General features: G+C 43.3%; 1 protein-coding gene and 1 pseudogene across 1 annotated transcript in view; one reads left to right on the top strand and one right to left on the bottom strand.

The window, feature by feature from the left end:
• LOC141101553 (oocyte zinc finger protein XlCOF29-like) overlaps positions 1-6,128 on the bottom strand; it is a 221,784-nt gene that overhangs the window by 92,616 nt on the left and 123,040 nt on the right. The window lies entirely within an intron of this gene.
• LOC141101514 (uncharacterized) overlaps positions 1-6,128 on the top strand; it is a 50,207-nt pseudogene that overhangs the window by 42,916 nt on the left and 1,163 nt on the right.

The raw sequence follows: 6,128 nt of genomic DNA, 5'->3' as shown, positions 1-6,128 counted from the left end.
AGAGGGAACAGGAGGAGAGGTGGGAGGACAGTTCAAGATATACATGCTGTTCCAGTAGTTTTGAGGCATAAGGGAGGAGAGATATTGGGTGATAGTTAGACACAGAGGATTGGTCAAGGGAGGGCTTTATGAGGATGGGTGTGATTGAGGCATGTTTGAAGGATGAGGGAAAGACACCATTTCTGTCCAATAACAGCAGAGTTTCCCTTTATCCTGACTTTTCAATTTGTATTAAAACCAACTAACTTCCAGGAGGATTGTGATAATCTCCAGGACAAACATTCCACCTGTGCCATGATAGATCTCTAAGCTGTGCGTGGCTGATGGCTGTAATATACATTTATTCCCGCCTGCAGAAGATGTGTTGGCTCCAGCCCTGGTGTCATGGATTCACTCCACGTCATACATTACATTGTTTTTGATCCTAAGGAATTCAGATTACTGCACAATCTCCTGAAATGGGGAGCAATATTATTTTCTCTAATCTTCTGGTCAGGATCCATAGTAGCTCCAATGGTCCACCATAAATGAGGACAACTCTGGTTTACTGTTGTGTAATCTGTATTTGTAGTTTTCAGTTAATGAGATTCTTGTGCTCTGGGGCGGGGCTGTGGGCGGGGCTGTGGGCGGGGCTTTATATGTTGCTCTGATTACATATTCATCTGTATTGACTTATGACAGGTCGCTGACCCCTCACTGAACTGCCCCCATTATTACATAATGCATATAATAGCATTGATATTATTGGTGATAATGCCTATAATATTGTGGCTATTGTGAGGCTTAGAAAAAAATTACATCCAGCAAAATGTCACCAGCGGCCCCTGTCCAGTAGCCTCTGTCTCTTACTTATAGATAATACTGTGCAGGTGTCGCCATCGCCGGTGACATTTTGCTGGATTTCATTTTTTTCTAAATCTCAAAATAGCCACGAGTCTAAACAGGGGAAACCCAACAAGTGACCCCATTTTGGAAACTAAACCCCCCAAGGAAATGTGTGGTGGGCACTTTGAACAACCAAGTGCTTCACAGAAGTTAATTACGTAGAGCCGAGAAAATAAAAAATCATATTTTTTCCACAAAAAATGATCTTTTTGCCCTCCATTTTTTTTTTCAAAGTGTATCAGGAGAAATTGGACCCCAAAAGTTGTTGTGTAATTTGTCCTGAGTATTCTGAAACCCCATATATGGGGGTAAACCACTGTTTGGGCACATGGCAGACCTCAGAAGGGAAGGAGCGCTATATTGGAGAGCAGATTTTGCTGGAATTGTTAGTGGGTGACATGTCACATTGTCAGAGCCCCTGAGGTGCCAGAACAGCATAAGCCCCAAAAGTGACTGCATTTTACCAAATACTTCCCTGAATGAATTCTTCTAGTGGTGCAGTGAGCATACTGACCCCACAGCTGTTCCATAGAAAATTATACCATTGGGCAGTGAAGAAAAAATAATTATATTTTTCCACTAAAATGTTGTTTTACCCCCAGATTTTACATTGGAAAATAGGTAGATGGGTAAATGGTCACTACACCCATAGATGAATTCACAGAGGGGGGGTCATTTCCTATTCCCAGAGGGGTGTCATTTCCAACATGGGATCACTTCAGGGGGGATTCTGCTGTTATGGTACTTTGGAGATCCACTAAGTGCCAGAGCAACAGAATCCCCCCTGAAGTGACCCCATGTTGGAAATGACACCCCTCTGGGAATTCATCTATAGATATAGTGACCATTTTCACTACATGGATGATTTCCAGAAACTCGTAGTGGAAGTTTTAGAGCAAAAATTGCAAAAATGTCATTGTAGTGCCCAATATATTGTGCCCGGCTTGTGTCTCTGGAGACCTCCCCCCACCTACCCCCGGAAATTGTTAAGTCAGCTCTACTCAAATGTGTCTGTCACTAAATAATCCAAATGCTTGAATGTCAAAACAGTTAAAAAACGTGGTTCTGTGTGGAAGATTATAAAGCAGTCATGGAGGCATAAGGCTGGCAATGATGGGCATTGTGGGTAATAATAGCGGGAATCATGCCTCAGTCCTCTCTAGGAACATATGTTCACCGTCTTGTTCACTGTCTGAGAAAGAATGATGGGGACAGAACAATCACTAATAGATCAATCTGTCCCCATACAGGATCATGTATGGCATCAAGCCGCACATCTACAGTTTAGCGATTTGCTGCTGAGAACAATGATTTTTGTTCCGGCATAAACAATCCAATCACTCGATGAATATGCAGCATTTTGCTTGTTTAGTATAATACACCCCATAGTCCACCATATATTATAATGTGCACCACAGTCCTCCATGTAGTATAATACACTCCCCATAGTCCTCCATATAGTATAATACACTCCCCACAGTCCTCCATATAGTATAATACACTCCCCATAGTCCTCCATATAGTATAATACACTCCCCACAGTCCTCCATATAGTATAATACACTCCTCATAGTCCTCCATATATTAAAATACACTGCTCAGTTCTACTCAGTCCTCATAGTGCTCCATATAGTATAATACACCACCAGAGTCATCCATGTATTACAGTTCACTTCCCATAGTTTAATGCACCCCATAGTTCTTCATATAGCATAATGTATTCCCCATAGTCCTTGATACAGTGTAATGCAGCCCACATATACTATAATGCAGCCACCCCATAGAGCATAATGCAGCCACCCCACAGAGTATAATGCAGCCCCCCCTCATATAGTATAATGTAGCCCCCTTATAGAGTATGATGCAATCACCCCTCATAGAATATAAATATAATACATCACCCCATAGAATATAATGTAGCCCCAAATAGAATATAATACAGCCCACCTCCCCATAGAATATAATGTAGCTCCTTCAAAGAGTATGATGCCATTCTCCCTCATAAAATCTAATACAGCCCCCATAGAATATAATGTAGCCCCCCCATAGAATATAAAACAGCCCTCCTCCATATAGTATATAATGTAACCCCCCATAGAATAAAATACAGCCCCCCATAGTATATAACACAGCTTCCCCATAGATTAAAATATACCGCCCATAGTATGTAATACAGCCTCCCCCCATAGAATATAATATACCCACCAATAGTATATAACCCAGCCCACATATATAACCCAGCCCACATATATAACCCAGCCCACATAGTGTATAGCCTCATAGTATATAGCACAGCCTGCATAGTATATAGCACTGCCCATATAGCACAGCCCTCATAGTATATAGCAAAGCCCTCATAGTATATAGCACAGCCAGCATAGTATATAGCACAGCCCGCATAGTATGTAACACAGCACGCACAGTATGTAACACAGCCCGCATAGTATATAGCACAACCCACATCTCCCCCCCCCCCCCGAGAATGGCCCGAAAGTCCGGTAGTCACTGTTATAGTAAAAAACCACTATCCTCACCTCTCATGCCTGCGCTGCTCCTGGCTTCTGTCTCAGCAGCTGCTGATGCGCTGCCTGGCACACAGTGAGTGCACGATGACATCATCGCGCACCCGCAGTGTCAGAGGCAGAGCGGGGAATGATGGGAGAGGGAGCATCAGCTGACACTCTCTCCTCCGTCATTGCCTTGAACTGTACCGACAGATGCCGGTATAGTTCAGTGTGGTGGTGGCGGGGGGGTCAGCGCTGGCAGCTGGTGGGCTCCCCTGCCTCACAGGCCCCATAGCATCTGTGTGATGTGCTGCTGCTAGCTGGGGGCCCCTGGGGGAACGGGGGGCACTAGGCAGATGCCTGGTCTGCCTGCCCCTAACGCCAGCCCTGGTTATAAGGTGCGTGGGGTTCCCGATCAGCACGAAAGGCAACTGTTAGGTGGATTCATAACTGGCTTAGTGATCGGACCCAAAGAGTGGTCGTAAATGGCTGCACATCCAGTTGGAAGAATGTCTCAAGTGGGGTACCACAGGGCTCTGTCCTGGGCCCTGTATTGTTCAACATCTTTATCAACGATTTAGATGAAGGAATTGAGGGTAAACTGATTAAATTTGCTGATGACACAAAGCTAGGAGGGATAGCTAATACTAGAGAAGAGAGAGAGGATTCAAAAAGATTTAAATAAACTGGAGAAGTGGGCAGCAACTAACAGAATGGTTTTTAACAGGGAGAAATGCAAAGTACTACATCTGGGCAATAAAAATGAAAAAAGCATATACAGAATGGGAGGAATAGGGCTAAGTGACAGCACATGTGAAAAAGACTTGGGTATACTAATAGATCACAGACTGAATATGAGTCAACAGTGTGATGCAGCAGCAAAAAAGGCAAATGCAATTATAGGATATATTAGGCCTGTTTCACACTTCAGTTTTTTGTTTCAGTTAAAATCCGCCAAAAAGGCGGAAAGCGGATCCGTTCCTAACTGATGCCACCAGATCGGGTTTTTTGACGGATCCGCTGTCCGGGAATGAGAGAGCGAGAGAGAATTTTTTGTTGTCCACCACAAAGCATTTCAGGGTTAAATTTTCTCCTGACTTCTTTCCTCCGGGCAAGCGCACTGTAAAATGCAGATCCTGCACCAAAAAAAACCTTGCAGGGTCCGTCCAGGCATGCTGGCGGACGCAAAAAATTTGGCGAATCCGCAAAAAAATGGATCCAACGGACGGCCATCCGTCAATATCCGCTGGTAATGCAAGTCAATGGGGAAAAAACTGGCGGATTTTGACTGATGGTCAAAAACGGAAGCGTGAAACAGACCTTAACAGAAGCAAACAGTCTAGATCACGTGAAGTCATTATTGCCCTCTACTCCTCTTTGGTCAGACCTCATCTGGAATATTGTGTCCAGTTTTGGGCACCACATTTTAAAAAAGACATCAACAAACTGGAGCAAGTTCAGAAAAGAGCGACCAGAATGGTGACCGGTCTGCAAACCCTGTCTTATGAGGAAAGGTTGCAGGATTTGGCAATGTTTAGTTTGCAAAAGAGAAGACTGAGAGGAGACTTAATAGCTGTCTACAAATATCTAAAGGGCTGTCACATTGTAGAAGGATCAACTTTATTCTCATTTGCACAAGGAAAGACTAGAAGCAATGGGATGAAACTGAATGGGAGGAGACACAGATTAGATATTAGAAAAACTTTTTGACAGTTAGAGTGATCAATGAGTGGAACAGGCTGCCACGAGAAGTGGTGAGTTCTCCTTCAATGGAAGTCTTCAAACAGAGGCTGGACAGACATCTGACTGGGATGATTTAGCGAATCCTGCTTTGAGCAGGGGGTTGGACCAGATGGCCCAGGAGGTCCCTTCCAACTCTACCATTCTATGAAACCGCTGACCATAGACAAATGTCAGCTCGGCACAAATCCCTGCTAGCACTGACGTTTATCTACCGTTGGCAGTCATGAAGCGGTTAAGTTAAGGGTACCATCATTTCTGTCCAGGCCTATTTCATGAGTTTAATTTTTTTCATTCTGTGGAAGCATGGCTGAAAAGCAATGTCTGACTTTCATTTGTTCATTTTCAGAGATTTTTTATTTATTATTACTTTTGTCAGATTCAAGTTATTTCTGTGACCATTGTGGGTTTTTCTGTCATTAAACGAGGGGTACCAACAACATTGACCACGTGTGTAGGAGGAGTGAATATTTTGACTCCACAGCCACTTTCCGGAAATTAACACTTAGTGGATGTTGGAGTGGAAATTACACATTTGCCATTTTCTTACCCAGCACATAGTGCCCAGATTGTGCTCCAGGAGACACACACCGCAAATTAAGTGGATTCTTCTCACTATAATATTGCTAAATACAGGGATCCTAAATGTTGTTTGCGCACACTGCAAGACTCCGAAGTGAGAGCGGATTTTGCTGGATTGGTTTATAGAAACCTTGTTGCTTTTCAACAGCCTTTGAGTCACTAATAGTGCGGGAACCTCTGTTTTTCTATTGACAGATGATGGACCTGAGTGGGGACTTGTTTTTTGTGAGATGAGAATTGGTATTATTTTCGCCTACATAACATTGATTGGTTTCTTTTTATTCGATATTTGGGAGGCAGAATGAACAAACAGTTGAACACCGCACACTACTGGTTCATCCAACAAGGTTTCCTATTAGACTGTGAACTGTCATTGTCTTGGTAAATAATTAAAGTAGAAACGTTCAAAAATATAAA

The sequence above is a fragment of the Dendrobates tinctorius genome, unplaced genomic scaffold, assembly GCF_039654945.1.
Source record: "Dendrobates tinctorius isolate UK_male_01 unplaced genomic scaffold, ASM3965494v1 ptg000119l, whole genome shotgun sequence".
NCBI lineage: Eukaryota > Metazoa > Chordata > Amphibia > Anura > Dendrobatidae > Dendrobates > Dendrobates tinctorius.
This window is presented reverse-complemented; position numbering and strand designations above follow the sequence as displayed.